The following is a 13326-nucleotide window of genomic DNA, read 5'->3' on the forward strand; positions in this document are numbered from 1 at the left end:
GGACCCAAAAAATTGTACAAGCTTCAAACCCCAAAAAAACTTGGATCTGTCCTTGTTGGTATAAATATGTTAATATCATTTTAATAATATAATTATACCACTGATTTAATTGTTAGGGTCGGATTTGGAAACGATGAAGTTTAAAGTATCGGTGGTTTGTTGTTCCTGGTTGACATTTCCATTTAGCTTTATTTATTTTGTTTCTCTTTTGTGTACAACTTTTGTTTTTAGCCACGTCTTATATCACATCCACAGAGACTGATCATATCGGCCGCTAGTCCTGGCAACATGCTAATGTTGTGACCCAGGCAATACAATATGTGCAAGTAATAGCTGACAAGTCGTTTATGTGAATAAATTCAGATTGAGAGCTGCAGGGCTGGTAGTTTTAAATGAACCCTTTTAACAAATTCAAGTAAGCGATTTTACAAATTCTGTTTACTTAACAAAGTATACAAACGTGTGTTAAGACAGCCAAAGAACCCGCGATCACACGCGTTGGTAAAAATTACCCAATGAACGGTACAGTTTCGAAACATGTGCATACTGTCTTCCCGCCTTCGCAGGTAGCCCATGGCGATAATCACTGCCTTTCCACACCAAAATCGTCAGTGATACGAGAAATAATTTTTATGGGTATTTTGTCATACCCTGGCTAGCCTGTCTCAGCCTAGGGTCGCATGAAAGAAACTCGAGATTTTCTTTCAAGCTGACCAAAGGGGTAGATGCAATTACAGGCACATTATACTGACTCTTCTGGACAGCCCTAGGATTTACTGGTGGGGAGTTAATTAGCGTGCCGGGGGAATTATTAAGCTTTAATCATCATTCAACAGTAAAAAAAAAAAAAAAAAAATTCAATATTTTAATCATAATGGGATGCTATAGTCCCTACTTGGGCCCACCCTGCTTTTGCCGGGCGTCTCTGTAGCCAGGTGGGAAGGAGCAGCTGTGCGTAGTACACGCTTCTTGATTAGACCGGGGTTCGAGCCCGTGACTAAATACGGAGGATGCGGAAAGGTCAGGGAATGACCACCGCATATTCCCCGAGCAATATAGCCTTAGTTGCTAATGATCTTAAAAACCAAACAACAACAACTGCTTTTGCCTAACACGCATTGCCACAGATTCCCCAACTCTTCAAGAAAAACCTTGTCAGTAACATAGTGAAGGGGCGTTTTGAGTTGCCTTTGAGAACTGTAAATAAGTGTCTGGATAAAATTTCCCTGGGCATGTATTGAAGTTTCAGTCTTTCTGCAAAGAGCATTCTGTGCCTTACCCTGCAACTGAGTTAGATAATTGTAATTAATTCAGCTTGAAAACCACCTCAAGGCCTTACTTTTTTTGCTGATTCCTTTAATTGTTTTTAACAATGCCTTCTATATATGAATATTTTTCTGTGGTCTTGTTATGGATGCCCCTGGGGGCTCAAATCTGTTGAGTATAGACTTAGCACACCCAGGGTCCTGAGCAGCAAAAGCCTCAGGCTTCCTTGCACCATGTGGCTAATGATGATAATAAAGATAATAATAAAAAAAAAAAAAAAATGGGTAGTAGTAACCCCAAGATAACACACCAGTTGGGTGGTACCACACTCAAGGTAGTGGAGAAGAGTTTTGCCACCAGGGAAAAGGATATGATTATCCCATTGTATAGGGCATCTTAAGTACTGTGTTCAGGTCTGAAAGCCTCATTTTAGGAAGGATGTGGATCTGTTGGAATGGGCATAGAGAAGAGCAACAAGATTAGTCAGGAACACAAAAGAGAAATCCTTACCAAGGATATCTTTAGTTATGCAAATTGCAGCAGCTGCAAGACCTGATTGAAGTGTTTAAAGCCTTAAATGGATTGAGTAAATTACATGCATCCTTACTTTTGCTTGAATAACACATATTCATCATCAGCCATTTTCAATCCACTGCAGGATGAAGGCCTCTCCAGCAACTTTCCAGTTCCTTCTGTTTTGAGCACTGGCCATCCATTTACTACTCAAAAACTCATGAATTTCATCTATCCATCTCCGCCTTTGTCTTCCAGGTTTTCTTCTAGCTCCTCTTGGGTACCATTCTGTTATTTTCTTAGTCCATCTGTCATCATGTCTTCGAGCTATGTGTCCTGCCCAAGACCATTTTAGTTCTTTAGTTTTGATAAGAATGTCCTTTACTTGAGTTTGCTGCCTAATCCATGTGTTTCTCTTCTTATCTAACAGTCTGATTCCCAATATAATTCGTTCCATTCTTCGCTGTGTAGTTCTTAGCTTCTCTTCCATTCTTTTGATGAGTGCCCAAGTTTCACTTCCATAAGTCATGGTGGGGAGTATACATTGATTCATTATTTTATGTTTCAGACAAACTGGGATATTGCTCTTCAGTATGTGACTATATTTCCTGAATGCTATCCATCCAAAATTTATTCTTCTCTTGACTTCCAGCCATTTATCATTATTACAGCTAATAACTTGTCCCAGATAAGTATATGACTCCACCTTTTCAATTACTGCTCCTTCAATCATTATTTCCCTTTCCGTGGCATACTTGTTCATCATTACTTTTGTTTTAGCCATATTCATCTTTAGTCCAAAATCCTTACTAACTGTGCATAACTGATTAAGATTTTCCTCTAATTCTTTGGGATCGTGGCTTATGACCACAATGTCATCTGCAAATCGTAAATGGTTTAGGTACTCTCCGTTCACATTGACTCCTTTCTGGGACCAGTCTAATCTTCTGAAAGCTTCCTCAAGGGCAGCAGTAAACAGCTTCGGAGATATTGTGTCTCCTTGTCGAACTCCTTTCTCGATTTTAAATTTCCTACTGTCTTTGTCTAGTCTAATAAAGGATGTAGCACTCTCATATATTTTCTTCAAAATCATAATATATGGAGTATCTATGCCTTGTGTTTCCAGTGCCCGAAACATTGCCTTATGCTGTATGGAGTCAAATGCCTTTTCATAATCCTCAAATGCCAGGCATAATGGTGTTTTATATTCATTTGCTTTCTCCATTAGCTGTGATATTACGTGAAGGTGATCCATAGTTGAGAATCCTGTCCTAAAGCCAGCTTGCTCTTTCGGTTGATTCTCATCAAGTATTCTTTCTAATCTGTTAGTAATGACCCTTGTGAACAACTTGTAGATATGGGATAACAAGCTAATTGGTCTATAATTTCCAATTTCTGATTTATCTCCTTTCTTATGCAGCAAAACTATGATTGCATTATTCCACTGCTTAGGCATCACACCTTTTCTAATGCACTTTGTGAAGAGCCTTGCCAGTTTCTGTGTTATGTCTCTTCCTCCCAATTTTAACAACTCTACAGTAACTTCATCTTCCCCCGGGGCTTTCCGATTCTTCATTTTCTTCAATGCATGTTCTACCTCATCAGGAAGAATATCGGGTATGTCGTATGTGTTGCTACTTTGCAATCCATCTTCCCCACTGCTGGTATCATTCCCTCGCTCCTTGTATAATTCTCTATAGTAGTCTTCTGCTATTTGAATTATGCATTCTCTGCTGTTTATAAGTACACCATCGCTATTCTTCAGTTTCAGTATCATTTGTCTTTCTGTATTACTGCTCATGGCTGCTGATTTAAATCCTTTGTTTTCCCTTAATGCTTGTTCTACTTTTCTTGTGTTAAATCTTCTTATGTCCTCTCTGAGTCTCTTTCTAATGGCTTTGCATAACTCAGTATACTCAATTTTCTCCCTGTCAGTGTTTTTCTTGCTCTTCATTAAGGGGACACATATTAAGGGGACCTAACACATATTAAGGGGACCTAAATGGAGAAAAGGATAGCTGCAGGACAGATGTGCAAAAATTTGTTTTCAGATAGAGTGTAATAGATTGTTGGAATAAACATCTATCTGGTGTTGTAGAAGTGAGTAGTTTGAATAAATTGGATAATGCCAATATTTATTCTTTTCTCAATGGATTGCAATACTTATCGAATGTAAATTTTTAATTTTTTAATAAAAATTAAATATTTAAAAAATGCTGTGTTTTTTAGTTTTTATTTAAAGAAAATTAATTCTGCTGAAAATTAAAAAAAAAAAAACATTTTAGACATAAATATAAACATGAATCTATTAGTCAGTTCCATTTTGAAATTTAAAAGAATATTAAGAAAGGGAAATTTCAAACATGTGCAAGTATATATATATTTCTGTTTATTATGCATTTATATATTTTATTTATTGTGCTTCCAGGGGGTCACATCTGGTGAGTATGGGCTTGGCAAACCTAGGGTCCTAAGCTGGATATCATCATTATTCTCTTTCTTGCTTTCTTGGCAGTTCATTTCTACTTCTGACTCTCTCTCTCTCAGAGTAATGCAGGATTTTTTTTTTTTTTTTTGGCTGGTGCAGCATAAGCCTCAGGCTTCATTGCACCATATGGCTAATAATAATAATATTCACTATTATTAGGCTTCTATTTTCAGATTTATTTCAAATCTGGCCTGCCACGAAGAACATGAAATTTAAAATTATACATCTTGTTACCCACAGAGTAACTGACATCTAGTGAATATCGTGTTTTGGGTTCCTATCTTTATTTATGTGTAAACAGTCACAAATCTTCCTTACGGTTATTGCAGAGTAACTGTGGCAAGAACCTGCTAAGCACCCAGTCACCATCTTTGCAACTATTTTACACATGGGAGCCAATAAGTAGCAACACTCTTAAGAAATTTCAAACAGTGCATTTGTTTATAATTCAGAGTTATTTGCTTTTTTAGCCGTAATGAGTTTCTTAACGTGTTGCTACTTATTGGCTCCCATGCCACTCCTTGTGTAAAATAGTTGCAAAGCTGGTGGCTGGGTACTTAGCAGGTTCTTGCCACAGTTACTCTGCAATAACCATAAAAATAATCATTTCAGAAATTATTACAGTAACAGATTATCTGTATTTCAGAAGTTAGAAAAAATTTCAGATTTTTAATCATTGATTAACAATTTGTGCAAGATTGTTATTTTGAAGAGACACATGTCAGGAGCCTTACCACTTTTGTCAGATTAAAATATTTATCATGATGTATAAAGCATTGTAACAGTTCATTTCTTGATGGCCCATATTTACTTTTTTTCTTTGTGTTTAATTACCAGTAGTGTGATTTTACTTGTATTACTATCCAAAATGAAACTAAAACTAAGGAATTTACCAAGTTCACAATTTTAGTAGATAATGACCTTGGCATTCACTGTTTTCTGTGCTAAATATCAGTAGCAGCACCTAACAACAACTTTGAGTACATATACATAAAATCAGGATGAATGGAAGCCAAGCTTGTTTAGTATCAGACTTATGCAAAACAAAACAAAAAAAAAGTAACTGGGTTGAACCAGGTAACTTTTTTTTATATCTGTACAACACATTCTTAAATCTATACAGCCACTCCCTGACTTACATAAGGGTTGCATTCTGTGGAACTTTACGTAAGTCAGAATTTCCCTAAATGTTTATGCAGCACTTGCAAATTTGACTTAAGCAAATTTGATTGAAGCAAAAAATAAATGTTCGATGAACATGTAAATTGAATTATTTATTTAATTTTTTATCTCATGTACAGGAAAATTTACAAAAGTGTACAAAATTATAAAAATTTCAAAATTTTAAAATTACAGAAAGAGAGAGGAGATAGGCATAATGTCAGCAAGTTTTACCTTTCGAGCATCGTTGCCAGAATAAACTCTCCAGCTGATAAGCATGCTGCTGCAGAAGTTGAGGGCTGTTGAGATTTAGAAGGGGTTTTTTCCAACACATCACAGAATCAGCACTGGAAACTTCACCACATACTTTAATGTTTTGGAAACCAGTGCGATGCTTAAACTTATTAAACCACCCGTTGCTTGCCATGCCACGAACTTGGCTTGGGGTTCTTACTTATCCTTAATAATAAGGATAAGCCATACTTATCCTTAATATCTTCATAAATACTACTTACTTTTGCTTGAATAGCCATTGGACTCACGGGCACTTGCTTCTGAATCTGATTTTCCATCCATATTATTAATAACTTTTCCATCTTTGATATAGCACCTGAACGCTGTTTTGTGATCACTGTTGATCTTAAATGTGTTGATCCTTTAACATGTTCTTTTATATGCGCACTGTCCCTTAAAATAGTATTCGCTGTTGAAGCAGCGAGACCTAATTCTGTGCAATAGATGACAAACTTTGTCCTGCTTCATACTTCTTAATTTCTAAATAAATTTAGTTTTGTTTCTTAGCACTGCTAGCACTTGCACTTTCCATTGGTCTCTTTCCCTTCACTATTGTAATAAGTAAATAGGAATGAAGAGAAGATGCTGAAAATTTATTTATGCTTTTTATATGATTGAAGATTTCAGTGAAAGGAAAACTCATTTCACCATAATACCGTAACTTAAAAACCCACAGAATTCCAGTTATTGGTATTATCGCAAATGCAATAAGATCAAGTTTACTACCCATTTATAATAGATTGCACTAACAGAAAAGCCCAATAACCTGGAAAGTGCAAATTGTTTTTATTGTTTTATGGTAGTGACCTCCAGAAATGTGTTTTAGAAAAATATCACAAAGATGTTCAAAATTGATTCTTATAACGGATCATATGATAATGATGAAAGTGTAGTGCAATTTTCATTATAAAAATGACCTTTTAGAGAGATAAATAGCTTAGTTAAATAGCGAAAATTTCAACTTCCGAGGTCTTGGAACAAATTACCAAAAAAAAAAAAAACCAAAAAACAATGTGTTATTGAGTTCACATTACAATATTTTCATGATACCTCCATATATTCTTATGGGATGCAAAATATATTTCCAGAATTGGCCCCGAGTGCCAAGCGAGTGACTATAGCGATTTCTAAGCGATTTTGAAAGCGATTTACTTAAAAGAGCGGTTGATTATAGAATAGTGTTATTTTTCTGAAGTTATTTAATTTTGCACTTCTGAAGTAAAGAAGTTAGCTCACTTGACAGAAAGGCAAGACACCTTTCTTTTTGTATATAGGAATAACTTATTAACACACTAACAACTAATCTCTTTATCGCTTGGTCACTGGTGGCACCGCTCCTGCCTCCACGTGGCGGGGCTGGAAGTCTGGGAGAAGAAATCCACTCTCCCAGGGCTAAAAGGAGCAGTAATGGAAAACACAAAACAGTCCAGCTGCGGATCTACTGATCCAGATCTAGATAGGCATGACCTAGATCATGACTTAAACCCATCCCATGCCAAGAGACAAAAAAAAGAAGGGACAGATTATTCTGCTCCTCTCTTTTTAATATTGCATTCCTCCACAGACCAACCACTGAGTAAGTTATCTCCATTTTTGATTCAGAAATGTCTCGAAAATGTGGCTGGCCCTCCAAAAATGGTTCGTCGATTAAGATCTGGAGATTTATTAGTGGAGATGAACGAACATAGACATGCAGAGAGACTCCTGAAAATTTCTACCTTTGGTGGAATTCCCACAAAGGTTACCCCACATGCCACCTTGAACTCCTCTAAAGGGGTAATATCAGAATGGGATCTCCTAAATGTATCGGAAGATGAACTTGTCCAGGAATTAAACAACCAAAATGTAATCCACGCCAAAAGAATTTTGATCAAAAGAGATGGAGAGCTTGTCCCTACTTGGACAGTTATACTGACTTTTAAAACACCAATTCTCCCCACAACTATAAAGGCTGGATACCTCAGATGTCATGTTAGACCATACATTCCCAATCCGGTACGGTGCTTCAAGTGCCAAAAATTTGGTCATTCGCAAACGGTATGCAGAGGTGTAGTCACTTGTGCTGCTTGCGGTTCTAAAGAACACACACATACCGATTGTAACAAGGAAACTCAAAACTGTCCTAATTGCCATGGAAATCATTCTGCCTTCTCTAAGGACTGCGATCAATGGAAACGAGAGAAGAATATTCAGAAATATAAAATAGAGCATAAGGTGTCATATCAAGAGGCAAAAAAACAATTTACAACTCCTGTCAAATCATCTACGTATGCATCAATTACTCAACGACTACGCTCAATATCAACTCAAACTGACTGCTCAGTCCCTCCAAATATCTCTATATCTGGTTGGGCTAAATCAGTACTTTCTTCATCAAAGGAACACTCTCCCTCCAGATATGTAACAAAAGAAGTAAATACACCAGTAACAGTTCCTCCAGATAAGAATCCCAAACAGCAACAGAAAGAACAAATCAAGAGCTCTGAAAGAAGTGATAAATACAAACTCAGATCTGATACCATGGACATCGATGAAAAAGCAGGCGATGACGATACAATTCTTGAAATTCATCCAGAAGATGACATCGACACAGGCAGACCAGTATTCTCAAAGAAGGAAAAGGGGAAAATAGACAGGCGTAAGCAGACTACTTCACGGATGTTAGCAGACACCAGTTAAAACCAAACAATGAGTACAGTTATTCAGTGGAATTGCCGTGGGCTCCGTGGTAACGTAGATGACTTTTACGATCTATTAAGTAAATATAAGCCTGTTGCAGTGTGCATTCAAGAAACCAATCTCACAAATACAGTGTCTATGACAATTAAACATTATACTATATATAGAAAAGATAGAAGTTCCTCTAACTCAGCTCATGGAGGAGTAGCAGTCATAGTGAACTCTGTAGTTCCCTGTAGACCTATCCCCATGCAAACATCTTTAGAGGCAGTTGCAGTTCGTGTCACCATTGGTATAACAGTAACATTAGTTTCGTTGTATCTATCGCCAAACCATTCATACAGCCTTGATGATTTAGATGATATAGTTAAGCAAATACCTGTTCCCTTTTGTATTATGGGTGACTGGAATGGCCATCACCCCCTATGGGGTTCCCAACATCTTGACTCTAGAGGACAGATAATAGAAAAATTTTTAGATAAACATAATCTAACTATTCTAAACAGTGGTGATCACACATACATACACTCTCCATCTGGTTCAAGTTCAGCTATTGATCTTTCAGTATGCTCCCCAACAATATTTCCTATCATAGACTGGACTGTTACTGACAACCCTTGTGGTAGCGATCACTTTCCTATCATCTGTACTTTTAGCTCAAGTTCTCCTCCCCAGAGAGAAATTAGGATAAGCTGGAAATTTGAAAAGGCTAACTGGACTAAATACCAGGAAATAGCTCGAATAGATACTGCCGTCATAACAACCCTCACAATTGATTCTGCAGTCAGGTATACTACACGAAAAATAATGAAAGCATCGGAGGCTGCTATTCCAAAATCTTCATCCAAAATCAGGCTTCATCCAAAAATGTGGTGGAATGAAGCATGTAACAATGCTAAAAAAGAAAGAAATAAGTACTGGAATCTGTTTCGAAAATATCCAACTACAGCCAACCTCCTACAGTTTAAGAGAGCCAGAGCTAAAGCTCGTCATATAAGACGAGAGAGTAAAAAAGAAGCATGGGCACGTTTCGCTTCCACCATAAACAGATCCACAGATACTTCTAAAATATGGAAAAAGATCAAACGAATTAATGGCAAATACACACAAACAATTTCTCCTATTCTACTCGTAAGAGGGAAGGAAATTTCTGAACCTCTGGAGATTGCCAATATCTTAGGTAATTCATTTGAAACACTTTCAGCTGTTGCCACATATGAACCAGCATTTCAATTGTTAAAATCCCGGACAGAAAAATACAAACTAAAATTTAATACTGCCGTCCCATATTCGTATAACCTACCTCTGACCATGATTGAATTGCGCAGTGCACTTTCCCAATTAAAGAATAGTGCTCCAGGCCCCGATGGAATTTTTTACACCATGATCTTTCATTTAAGTGAGGATTCATTAACTGCCCTATTACAACTGTATAACAGAATTTTTCTAGAGGAGTATTACCCTGCTAGCTGGTGCCATTCTTATGTGCTAGCTTTCCCGAAACCAGGAAAAGACCACACAGATCCCAGAAACTACCGCCCTATTTCTCTAACCAGTTGTCTGGGAAAAACATTAGAAAAAATAGTTAATGCTAGATTGACATGGTTTCTAGAAACGGAAAACATTCTAAGTCCAAACCAACATGGCTTCCGGAGAAGAAGATCTACACTTGATCTCATTATCAAAGCAGAAACAAATATCCGGAACGCTTTCCTCAGAAACGAGCACCTAGTCATGATATGCGTTGACATAGAGAAAGCCTTCGATACAACTTGGCGATATGGGATTCTTCAGGACTTACATAAATGTGGACTTCGGGGTCATCTGCCGATATTCATTAAAAACTTTCTAGGCAATAGATCATTTCAAGTCCGATTCCATTCATCATTGTCTCGAGCATATGTACAAGAAGAGGGAGTTCCCCAAGGTTCAGTGTTGAGCGCTACACTCTTTGCCATTAGGATTGATGCCATAACCAAGTGTATACCTAATACAGTTGATGCATACCTATATGCTGACGATCTTGCCATCTCATGTCACTCTCAAAATATGCGACTAATTGAAAGACAACTACAAGGTACTATTAACAAAATAGTCTCTTGGGCCAAAAACAACGGATATCGGCTTTCTAAACCAAAAACAACAGCCGTACACTTCTGTCGCAAACGTTCTTTACATCCTGATCCAGACCTACAGTTAGATTCTCATCGTATTACTTTCCAGCCTAGTATTAGATTCCTTGGTGTAATTTTTGATAAAAAATTAAACTTTCTGGAGCATATAAAACATATCCGTACAAGTTGTCTTAGAAAACTAAATCTTCTGAGAGTAATTTCCTCCATGTCATGGGGCGCAGATCGCTACATGTTGCTACAGCTATATCGATCGCTAATTAGATCCAGGTTAGACTACGGGTCTCCTGCATATGACTCGGCCAGACCGAGTGCACTTAAATGGCTCGATCCTGTACATCATAGTGCCCTACGAATTGCACTGGGGGCTTTTCGTACTTCACCAATCTTAAGTCTATATACCGAAGCCTATGAGCCACCGCTACATCTTCAACGACAAGTTCTGTTACTAAATTACGCAGCCAAAATCAGCAGTCTTCCACATCATCCCATATGGCAATATCTCTTTATACCCAAATGGAGTAAACTTTATGAAAGTAAACCACGGCTCAATAAACCATCTGGCATTAGGCTTCAAGCTCTTATCACAAGCTGGGACCTGAATTTTACTAACATTCTTCAGGACACTAGCATGGAAACCCAGCCATGGCAAATGCCCCCAATACATATTGATAGACACTTTCAGCAATGGGGAAAGAATAACCTTCCAGATTCCAACATTAGACAAATTCATAAGACCCACTCCTCTGAGTTTAGCACTTTCATTCAAATATATACAGATGGATCCAAAATTGGTAGTAAAGTTGGTACCGCTGTAGTATTACCAAATATCACCATCTCCAGACAGCTTCCGTCTGAATGCAGTACTTATACCTCAGAACTATACGGCATTGTTCTAGCTCTAGAGAATATCAAAGAAGAGTCGTGTACCAAATCCATCATATATACGGACTCATTGAGTGCTGTTAATTCTCTACAGCGTCAATTCTTCCCTAGTCATCCGCTGGTACAAAAAATTTGGGCACAGCTACTAGAACTTCACGGACATGGACAGCTAGTAATATTTTGTTGGATCCCTGGACACGCTGGAATACTAGGAAACGAGCAGGCAGATCTAGCTGCTAAATGTGCTACAAATGTGATACCATCTAATTTCAGGACTCCTTATATTGACCATAAATCCATTATCAAACAGATGTATAAACAACAGTGGACACGCATGTGGCAAGGTCAAGCAAATAATAAACTTCTTGAAATCAAGAGAGAACCCAAGCAATGGCAATCCAGTCTGAGACGAAACAGAAAAGAAGAAACCATCCTAGCCAGATTACGCATTGGTCATACATTCCTCACACATAGCTACCTACTAACAAACGATGATCCTCCACAATGCAGCAACTGCTTATGTTCACTAACAGTAAAACATATCATCCTGGAATGCCCGCTATATCTGCAAGAACGGAAATCTGCTTTCTTCTCTCATTTTCATAACTCCAGCCGGTTATCATTACAGAATGTTCTAGGAGATCGTGAGGACATGAATGACATTTTTCTCTTTCTAAAATTGATAAATAAATATCACAATATATGAACCATATCACGTGTAAGACAAACTAAGAAGATATTAGACAGTAACCAGTGCATTATAGCCTAAGTTGCTGATGCACCAACAAATTTAACAACAACAACAACAACAATTTCCAGAATTTTTTTAAGTTTGCACCAGCCAGTAAAAACTTACGTAAAGTTGAATTTCCATAAGTCGAGTATTACGTAAGCCGGGGAGTGACTGTATAAGCTAAGCGAAAAAACAACACAAAGGAGTTTATTTATTCATGGTAATGCACACACATCATGTCTCCTACCAAGGTAGTTTTAATGTATCATTTTAATTATATCTCATGTTGTGAATACCTTCACAGCGAGTTGCCATGGTATTGAACTACCTCAAATAAGTAACACTTCACCTATGGAGAAGACTGTTGTTACTTATTCTCGGCGGATACTACCACCACTTAGATGGCACTGTTTCAGGACTTTTTGGTCCCTCTTAGGTGGGTAGGTGCCCTGTTGTTGTTGCAATAGTGACAACCCAGTCATATACTTCATTAGAGCTATTCAGTAAACCCTCAATTTAACGGACTAATAGGGGTGAAAGGATGGGGTGTCCGTTAATGCCGAAAGTCTGTTAAATCAAATGTAACCCGGGCAAGCATTTTTTATTGTTCTTAATGTAAAAAAAAAAGCTTTAATACAATATATAGTATTGTACAATATAAAATTATTAAATTATAATAAAGAATATGCAATATTCTGTTGTAAATGTAAAATGTTGCAATTTGGCCTTTGATTTATGGATATCAGAAACAGTTTGTTTTTTTACGCCGTAAATTTCACAAACATGTGCTACTGAGAGACCTTGTTCTAACTTATCAATTAGCTCTAATTTCTGTGCCACATTTAAGTTCACACGCTTTCTTTTAACTCCTCTATCACTTGATGCCATTTTAAATTGTAAGGATTGCAAAATTATTTAACAAATAAGGTCACAGTTCAGAAATCACAGAAACAGTCTGTATACAACCTGACCGCACAATAGCTCGAGGCAGACTGAGACAGAAACAAAGTGAGTCTGTACACCTGCAGTTTAGTGTCCCCAGTAGTGTTCAGCTCACAAGTCACTGCCTGCTCATATCTGTTATTTGTAATTTGGGAAAACAGCTATTTGAATGCATTTTCAGAAAGAATAAAAACAATTTCCTGAATTTGATTATAAAAATAAAAGGAAGTAAT

The 13326-nt window shown here is 37.3% G+C and overlaps 1 protein-coding gene across 3 annotated transcripts in view; it reads left to right on the top strand.

Annotated features, from left to right (window-relative positions):
• Positions 1-272: 272 nt before the first annotated feature.
• Positions 273-13326, top strand: part of LOC150077077 (uncharacterized) — a 134661-nt gene continuing 121607 nt past the window's right edge. For all 3 annotated transcript variants that reach the window (XR_016547674.1, XM_090386029.1, XM_090386030.1), the window contains exon 1: positions 273-415. The gene's annotated coding sequence lies outside the window, so the exon portion shown is untranslated. The remainder of the gene's footprint in view (positions 416-13326) is intronic.

The sequence above is a fragment of the Mastigoproctus giganteus genome, chromosome 12, assembly GCF_048544385.1.
Source record: "Mastigoproctus giganteus isolate SK-2022 chromosome 12, ASM4854438v1, whole genome shotgun sequence".
Taxonomy (NCBI): Eukaryota; Metazoa; Arthropoda; class Arachnida; order Uropygi; family Thelyphonidae; genus Mastigoproctus; species Mastigoproctus giganteus.